General features: G+C 41.7%; 1 non-coding gene across 1 annotated transcript; it reads right to left on the reverse strand.

Annotated features, from left to right (window-relative positions):
• Positions 1–336: 336 nt before the first annotated feature.
• On the reverse strand, positions 337–440 carry LOC148561346 (small nucleolar RNA R71). The gene has a single exon (XR_015886580.1). It is a non-coding gene; the product is annotated as a small nucleolar RNA R71 (small nucleolar RNA).
• Positions 441–9,847: the final 9,407 nt, after the last annotated feature.

Genomic DNA, 9,847 nt, shown 5'->3' on the forward strand with positions numbered 1-9,847 from the left:
CCAGGCAATTGTGGAAGTAGCATCCAAAAGCCAACAATCCATGCCAACAACTTTGAACTTAAACCACAGCTCATCACCCTTGTTCAGAACAACTGTTCGTTTGGAGGAAGTGTTCAAGAAGACCCCAATCAACATTTAACCACCTTCCTGAGAATATGTGACACAGTGAAGTCTAATGGTGTTCATCCTGACGCCTATAGACTGCTCTTATTTCCATTCTCACTCAGGGACAAGGCAGCCAAATGGCTGGAATCTTTCCCAAGGGAAAGCTTGACAACTTGGGAAGACGTGGTGAACAAATTCTTAGCAAGATTTTACCCTCCTCAATGAATCAATAGGCTGAGAGCTGAGGTCCAAACTTTCAGGCAACAAGATGGTGAGACTCTATATGAAGCATGGGAGAGGTTCAAGGACTTAACAAGGAGGTGTCCACCTGACATGTTCAACGAATGGGTGCAGCTGCACATTTTCTATGAAGGGCTCTCTTATGAGTCAAAGAAGGTCGTAGACCATTCATCTGGAGGATCTTTGAACAAGAAGAAGACCATTGAGGAAGCCATAGATGTCATTGAAACAGTAGCAGAGAACGACTACTTCTATGCTTCCAAAAGAGGGAACACAAGAGGAGTAATGGAGCTAAACAATGTAGATGCTCTGTTGGCCCAAAACAAGCTCATTACCCAGCAGCTGGCTGACCTCACCAAGAAGATGGAGATGAACCAAGTAGCAGCAATCTCCACTTCATCAACAATCCAAGAAGGAGTGAATGAAGAAGCAGAGGGGAGTCAGGAGCAAGCCAACTACATTGGGAATTCACCAAGAAAAAACTATGATCCATACTCTAAAACCTACAACCCTGGATGGAGAAACCACCCAAACTTTGGGTGGAGAAGTGAACAAGATCAAAACCAAGACTAGAGACGTTACTACTCCAACAACAATGCCGCTCACCAGCAATTCACACAGAGGACATCTTAATACCCCCACAACAACACTTCTCCACATACTTATCAAAACCAAAATAGCACATTTGCTCCGAATCACCCATCAATTGATGACAAGCTCTCTAAGGTCGAAACCTTAATTGAAGGAATATGCAGAGACATTCGAGACAGTAAAGCATTCAGAGAGGAAGTACAGTCAAACATGCAGAATCAAAATGCTGCCATCACGAAACTGGAGACACAAATCAGCTATCTGTTTAAGCAGCTTCCTAACCACAATTTTTGCTATGATGCCCATTCAAGCAAAAGGGAGGAGTGTCAAGCTATCACACTTAGGAGTGGGAAGGAACTGAAGGAACGTCCCCAAAAACCACAAGAAGAAGGCTCAAATGAAAAGGGAGAAGAGCAAGATGGAGTTCAACCCCCCACGCCAAATCTACAGAAAGAAAAAAAGATACTCCAACTGAACATCTCAAGAGCTCCATAGCCCCAGCTATTGAAAAAAAAGGAAGATGACAACCAGTTCTTGAGATTTTTGGAAATCTCCAAGAAGCTACAAATCAACATACCCTTTGCTGAAGCCATAGAAGAAATGCCACTCTATGCCAAGTTTTTGAAGGAGCTAATGACTAAGAAGAGAAGCTGGAAGAACAATGAGACTGTGATACTAACTGAAGAGTGCAGTGCTATCATTCAGCATAAACTACCTCAGAAACTGAAGGATCCTGGGAGTTTTCAGATCCCTTGCGTTATAGGAGAAATCACAGCAGAGAAGGCTCTTTGTGACTTAGGGACCAGCATCAATTTGATGTCAGTAGCTATGATGAGAAAGATGAAAATTGAGGAGGCTAAACCAACAAAAATGGCCCTACAACTGGCAGACCAATCGTTCAAATTCCCTCACGGGATAGTAGAGGATTTGCTAGTAAAAGTGGGAGATTTCATATTTCCAGCAGATTTTGTGGTGCTGGACATGCAGGAGGACGCCAAGACCTCCATCATCTTGGGAAGGCCATTCTTGGCCACTGCTGGAGCTGTCATTGATGTTCAGAAGGGTGACCTCACCCTGAGATTACACAATGAAAATATGACATTCAATGTGTTCAAGGCCATGAGTTATCCACCAGAATAATTGGGGGAATGCATGAGGTTAGATGCACTTGAGGATGAAGTGCAGGAGAATTTTGAAGAAGAAGAACCTGAAGAGGACGAGAGATTGGTGGAGGAAGAATCTGAATCAAGTGAAGAGGTAGCCACAGCAGAAATACATATACCAGATGCACCAAAGGAAGGGAACGAAAAGTCAGAAGCACCCAAACTTGAACTCAAAGCACTGCCACCCACTCTCAAATATGCATATGTAGGAGAAAATGAAAACTACCCAGTGATCATAAATTCATCCCTCAGTCAAGATCAAGAGGACGAGCTACTCAAGGTGCTGCGGGAGCATAAGGATGCCATTGGATGGACCCTTGCTGACTTGAAGGGAATTAGTTCAGCCATATACATGCATAAAATACTGTTGGAAGATGATGCCAAGCCATCCATTCAATCCCAAAGAAGGCTGAACCCAACATGAAGGAAGTGGTACAGAAAGAGGTTATGAAGCTTTGGCAAGGAGGGGTCATATACCCAATTTCGGACAGCCCTTGGGTTAGCCCCATACATGTTGTTCCAAAGAAGGGAGGAATCACTGTGGTTACCAATGAGAAGAACGAGCTCATACCTACAAGGACCGTCACAGGATGGCGGATGTGCATAGACTACAGGAAACTCAATGAGGCTACACGAAAGGACCATTTTCCCCTTCCATTCATGGATCAGATGTTGGAAAGACTTGCAGGGCACGCATATTATTGTTTTCTCGACGGTTATTTAGGATATAACCAAATAGTGGTTGATCCGAGAGACCAAGAGAAAACCTCATTTACTTGTCCGTATGGAGTGTTTGCCTATAGGCGCATGCCATTTGGATTATGTAATGCCCCTGCAACTTTCCAATGCTGCATGCTTTCTATCTTTTCAGATACGATAGAAAAATTCATTGAAGTTTTTATGGATGATTTCTCAGTATTCGGAGATTCTTTTCCTAGTTGCCTACATCACCTCGCCTTGGTATTGAAAAGATGCCAAGAGACCAATTTGGTCTTGAACTGGGAAAAATGCCACTTCATGGTGACAGGAGGAATAGTCCTTGGTCACAAGGTCTCTCACCAAGGCATTGAGGTTGATAGAGCTAAAGTAGAACTTATTGAAAAACTACCCCCACCCAGTGATGTCAAGGCAATTAGGAGTTTTTTAGGGCATGCTGGTTTTTACAGAACGTTCATTAAAGATTTTTCAAAGATAGCCAAGCCCTTAAGCAATCTCTTTGTATCTGATACACCATTTATCTTTGATGAAACATGCATGCTAGCATTTGCACATTTGAAAATGAAGTTATCCTCTGCTCCTATCATTTCCCCACCTGATTAGAACCTACCATTTGAATTGATGTGTGATGCATCTGATTTTGCAGTTGGGGCAGTGTTAGGACAAAGGAAAGATAACCTAGTTCGTGTGATATACTATGCTAGCAAAGTCCTTAATGAAACTCAAAGAAATTATACCACTACTGAAAAGGAGTTGCTAGCAATACTTTTTGCATTTGACAAATTTAGATCATACCTCATTGGTGCTAAAGTGATTGTTTTTACAGATCACACAGCACTTAAATATTTGTTTGCCAAGCAAGAATCAAAGCCAAGACTAATAAGGTGGATCTTACTATTGCAGGAATTTGATATTGAAATCAGAGACAAGAAAGGAGTGGAGAACAAGGTGGCAGATCACCTATCCATAATCCCTCATGATCAAGGTGGAGAAAATGATACAAATGTGAACGAGCTCTTCCCTGATGAGCAGTTGATGACAGTTCACAAAGCACCATGGTTCGCAGATATTGCAAATTTCAAGGCAACTGGGGCATTACCCCCAGGGATCAATAAACATCAAAAGAGGAAGCTCATGAATGATGCAAAATACTTTGTCTGGGATGAGCCATATCTCTCCAAGAAATGTTCAGATGGAATCCTTAGAAGATGTGTTTCAGAAGAGGAAGGGAGAGAAGTCCTGTGGAACTGCCACGGTTCATGTTATGGCGGGCACTTTGGAGGGGACAGAACTGCAGCAAAGGTGTTACAAAGCGGATTCTTTTGGCCCACCCTTTTCAAGGATGCCAAGGAACTAGTGAAAAGCTGCAATGAATGCCAAAGATCTGGAAACCTGCCCAAAAGAAACGCCATGCCACAAAATTTTATCTTGGAACTGGAACTGTTTGATGTGTGGGGAATAGATTTCATGGGACCATTCCCAATCTCATATGCAAACAAGTACATCCTGGTAGCAGTGGATTATGTTTTCAAGTGGGTAGAGGCTATTGCAACCCCAACTAATGATAACAAGGTAGTCATGAACTTCCTCAAGAAGAATATCTTTAGCCGGTTTGGAGTCTCAAGAGCCCTCATCAGTGATGGAGGGAGCCACTTTTGTAACAAACCACTAGAAGCTCTCCTCCTACGATATGGAGTAAAACACAAAGTAGGCACACCTTACCACCCTCAAACGAGTGGGCAAACTGAGATATCCAACAGAGAACTAAAGAGGATCCTGAAAAAAACTATGGGTGCATCTAGAAAGGATTGGTCGAAGAAGCTGGATGATGCTCTTTGGGCATACAGAACAGCATTCAAAACTCCACTTGGAATGTCTCCATATAACTGGTCTATGGGAAGGCTTGTCATTTACCACTGGAGCTGGAACACAAAGCTCTCTGGGCTATCAAGATACTAAATTTTGACAGCATTGCTGCTGGTGCAAAAAGGATCTTGCAGCTGCAAGAGATGGAAGAATTCAGGTCACAAGCCTATGAAAACACTAAGATGTATAAAGAGAAGGCAAAGAGAAAACATGACATGCATCTTGCGCCAAGGAGTTTCGAAAAGGGGCAGCGAGTACTCCTTTACAATTCTAAATTAAGGCTGTTCCCAGGAAAACTCAAGTCAAGGTGGTCTGGACCTTTCATGGTTACGAAAGTATCACCATATGGCCACATCGAAATCACGGATGAAGGGTCAGAGAGGACTTTTACAGTGAATGGACAAAGACTCAAGCATTATCTGGGCAACATGGGGGAAAACCCCAGAGTAAAGTACCATCTCAAGTAATTAAGAACTCGTCGAGCTAGCGACGATAAAAGAGCGCTCTGTTGGGAGGCAACCCAACCTCAGGTAGTTTCACTTTCATCTTTATTTCAATAAAAAAAAATTCACAAGTCGTTTCCCCTGTATTGTACGGAGCTAAGTTTAGTGTTCCACACCAGAACAATCCAAGAGTGATGGTGTAATTCTAAGTTTGGTGTTCCACCAAAGGACATTGGTTAGAATTACACTTCACTCCAGAAGAACATTGCTAGCTCCATCCAATCAAGAGAAACCACTTAGATGTAGTTAGACTATAGGTTATCATTGTTTTGTTAACAACAAGATATGGGGTTCGCTGCATATGTGTAATGATTGGACTGGGCAAGGAACTAAGTTTGGTGTTCACACACCAAATTGAGTTAAAAAAGCACCAGCATACATGCAAGCTAACTATGTCTCAAGTGCTTTGGGAACAAGCAACTTCCAGTAACCTTGCAGGAACTTTATGAGGAAATGGTGCACCTCCACCCAAAGAAGCTAGGCAGCAAAAACTAGGATGATGACAAAGAGAGAGGGCAACCAGAAATCATCACCCAAAGGTTGTATTTTTACTTAATTCCATTGTACTCAGAAGTGTTGAAAGTTGGAAGTCTGAATGCACTTTTGATTTGTAGTTACTCGTAGTTTAACCTTTTTTAAAATTCTGCCTTTTAGGTTCTGAATAGGTCTATGTGTGCTAGTCTTTATGTCACTGCATCCTTACTTAACTTACTTGTATGCTTGTCCCTTTTGAATTTAATGAAGAGAGAATGATTGTTTTTAAAAGACCAGAGTAGAGTTCATAATGTGGAAGTGCATTCATGAATCTTTGGGGTAGTCATAAGTAGCTAAGTTAGTTCAACCACAAGGCTAGGAGGACAACTATCTATCCTGAATACTTGACTTTGGATATACCCATGAGACTAAGTAGATGACAAGATCCTAATAAGAAAAAAGGGAAAGAATAATGGAAGTGAAAAACAAAAGAAAAAGAGTAAGCAATAATGCTAGGCACCAATGGTTTGGACCTTGAGACAAGTGTCTGTGGTGCTCCTGTGTGAGGGATCTACTTGGATGAATAAGCTCTCAGGGGTGCTTTATCACTTGGTAACTTGGGTTAACTAACTCGGGATTATCAGCTGAAAATCCACTATCAAGAGTAACCCTTACTACAGAGCATTTAATAACCCAAAGAGGTGCTGGACACCAAGGTCTCAAGAAAAGAAAATAAACAAACTATATGCCTGTGGTGTGTATGTATGGGGGAGAGACTTGGGGGAGTAAGTTCTTAGGGGTGCTTCAACACCTAGCACCTTGAACCAACTGGTTCGGGAGTGTTGGCTGAAAACTTATCTTAAAGAGTTACCCCCTTACAGAGCACTTAGCCTAAATAACACAAATAACCCTTGAAATAACAATAAAAGGGTCAATGAATAAAAGTCTCATGGGATATAGACAAAGTAAGTGTTTAGGGACATGATAAAGGTCTGAAAGCCAGTAATGGAATGAACCTAAGTTGCTATGCATGAAACCACCATAAAATCAGTAACATGACTTCCACAAGAATGACTCATTCCGCTGGATATTCCATTCATCATTCTCTTGTTCCAGTACTTGCTTAGGGACAAGCAAGCTTTAAGTTTGGTGTTGTGATGCCAGGGCATCATGGCCAGTTTCACTGACCTTTTCTTTATTGTTTTTAGGGTAGTTTCATGCATTTCTATAGGAAATAAGCTAGTTTTGGGTAGATATTCACCTACACCTTGATTCAAGCATACATTGTGCATTTTACATTATTTCATGAGGATTTTGCATGAATTTATTGACAAATTGTATGCTGCATTACCCATGACTTGGACTAGAACTTTGATGCACTCTGTTGCTTGATTTCAGGACCAAAGGAAGCAAGGAAAGGGAGGTAACTTGCAAGGTTAAATGAGAAAAGTGATTGCCAATGACACTCTCAAAGCCATCATTGCCCACGTTAAGAGTCACGTTAACTAAGTTAACGTGAACTCTAACGTGGAAAAGGGAAGTTGAGCCAACGTTAGTGACACTTAACATTGTCACTAACGTTGGCAAACACTCATGAGTGGCCACGTTAGAGCCCACGTTAACCTAGTTAACGTGGCCTCTAACGTTAAAGGGGGAAGAGAAGCCAATGTTAGTGACATTCAACATTGTCACTAACGTTGGCCTAAGGATGCAACACACCACGTTAACTCCCATGTTAACTTAGTTAACGTGGGAGCTAACGTAAGAAGTGAGAGTTGTCGACAACGTTAGTGACACTCAACACTGTCACTAACGTTGGAAGCAACCACACAACCCCCAAGGAGCCACGTTAACTTCCACGTTAACTTAGTTAACGTGGAAGCTAACGATGAGGAATGAATGATGAGCCAACGTTAGTGACACTCAACATTGTCACTAACGTTGGGATGGCTAAGAATGGCCACGTTAGAGGCCACGTTAATCTAGTTAACATGGACTCTAACGTGAGATCTAGGGGCACATTGGAACGTTAGTGACAATGTTGAGTGTCACTAACGTTCTCGAAGGTTGGAAAGGCCACGTTAGAAGCCACGTTAACCTAGTTAACATGGGGTCTAACGTGAGGCAAAGGGGTACAATGGAACGTTAATGAAAATGTTAAGTGTCACTAACGTCCTCGAACTTATACTTTCACTAAATGTTAACACCCCTAATGCCCTGAGCTGAAGTCTCTGCCCACTTAGCACTTTCTCTCTGCAAGTAAAGCCAAGCCCAAATGAAGAAAAGAACTGCTTCAAACTCAAGATCCAAAGACCCAAGACTTGAAGAGCCAACTAGAAGCTGAGAGAAATAGTATATATAGGAGTAGCTTTGAATTGTTAAGGAGCTCTGGAAGCTGGAAAAAGGATAACTACTCTCTGTATTTTATCTTCTCTGTATTTTCTAGTTTTAGGATGTATTCTCCATCTTTGTTTTCATTTTCAAGAGCTATGAACAACTAAACCCCTTTCATTGGGTTAGGGAGCTCTGTTGTAATTTGATGGATCAATACTAATTTTCATTATTCTTCTTCTATCTTTTCTCTTGATTTTACTTGAAAGCTTTCGATCTTCATCCAATTGAGTAGTTATCTTGGAAGAGAAGCTATTCAAACTTGGGTCTCTTTTGAACCTTGAAAGAGGAATGAAGAGATCAAGCTAGAAATGCTTTCTCATGCTGGACCAAATTGGGTTTGGATGGGTATGTGACTATAACCCTCTCAATACTTGATTTGGGAAATGCATGTGGTATAATCAGTGACCATACTTCATCTCTTCTCATGAGCAATTGACCAAGGAATTGGCTATTGATCAAGATTTGAGAGATTGAATTGCAAGAAATTGTAATTCAATCACTTAAGATTGCCAAGGAGATCAATGAGTGCATTGATTGAGGAAGAGATGAAAATGAACTTGATCCGAAGAATTGCAACATCTCCTAAGCCCAATGAACTCCCCATCTCTGATCTTACCCATTCTCTTTAATTTCCGCTATTTACTTTTATGAGTAAATCCCCCATTCCCATTTACAATTCTGCAATTTATTTTTAGTCATTTACTTCCAATCCTTTAATTCTAGCATTTACTTTTCTGTTATTTACATTCCCGCCATTTTATTTTCTGCAATTCTCAACCCAAATTCTGGATTCGCTCAACTAGAACATTCTTCTAATTAAAGTTGCTTGATCAATCAATCCCTGTGGGATTCGACTTCATTCTATTATGAGTTTTTACTTGACGACAAATTCGGTACACTTGCCGAAGGGAGATTTGTTGTGAGACAAGTTTTCCACGCATCAGGCAGCTTCTGTAAAGTTGGCTGAAGACACGGCTTTGAGGCACAAGGATAGTTATGTTACGGCCTACAGGGAGGTGATGCATCTTAGGGAAGAGTTGGAGTTTGCCCGGATTGATTATGCCGAGCTCCAGGGTCATCTTGTAGGCAGCGTAAATGCTGTTTATGAGAACCTGAAGGAGCAGGTTCAAGTTTTTGCACCTGAGGCCAACCTTACTCTCTTCAGCCTGGACAATGTTGTAAAGGATGGCAAGATTGTCCCTGATGACCCTGATGACGACGATGTTGTACCCCTTCCTGTGCCGGTCGCCAAAGCCACTGTTATGCCGACTTCTTCAGCTCCTTCTGCTGGGGTTAGTCATCCCGAACCAGAGCTTGACTGTCAGATATTAAATCGGGATGACAGGACAGTGGATGCAGTCCCCTTCAGACTCGTCCTCCTTTACCTTGTGCTGCCGAGAAGGCTTCGGATCTTCCCTGATTATGTAAATGTTCTGTGTAGATAGCCCGGTCTGTGGGCTTTTAAAACTTTCTTTTTGTAATGTTTCTGACTGTTGACACTTTTTTTAGTTTCTTGTTTAGCAACTTTATTTTGAAAAACAAAAAATAGCTTCCAAGTTCTTGGGGCTGATTTGGGTAGCCTCTTTGAGCTTGTTCTTATTATGCTTTTAATATCATGTCGGTCTTTATCTATCTTGGTACCCCTTGTTTAGGTTTTCGGAAGTGTTGGAGCCTTGTTGCTCGACCTCTCTGGATTGCCTTTGTATTTCCTGTTTGTGGCTTTGATTCCTTTGAGGCTTCGGGAGTTATTTCTAGTAATCCTGCCTTGTTTGGACCTTTTATAAGGTCTCTTGC

This window comes from Arachis ipaensis, chromosome B6, assembly GCF_059453495.1.
Source record: "Arachis ipaensis isolate K30076 ecotype BB chromosome B6, ASM5945349v1, whole genome shotgun sequence".
NCBI lineage: Eukaryota > Viridiplantae > Streptophyta > Magnoliopsida > Fabales > Fabaceae > Arachis > Arachis ipaensis.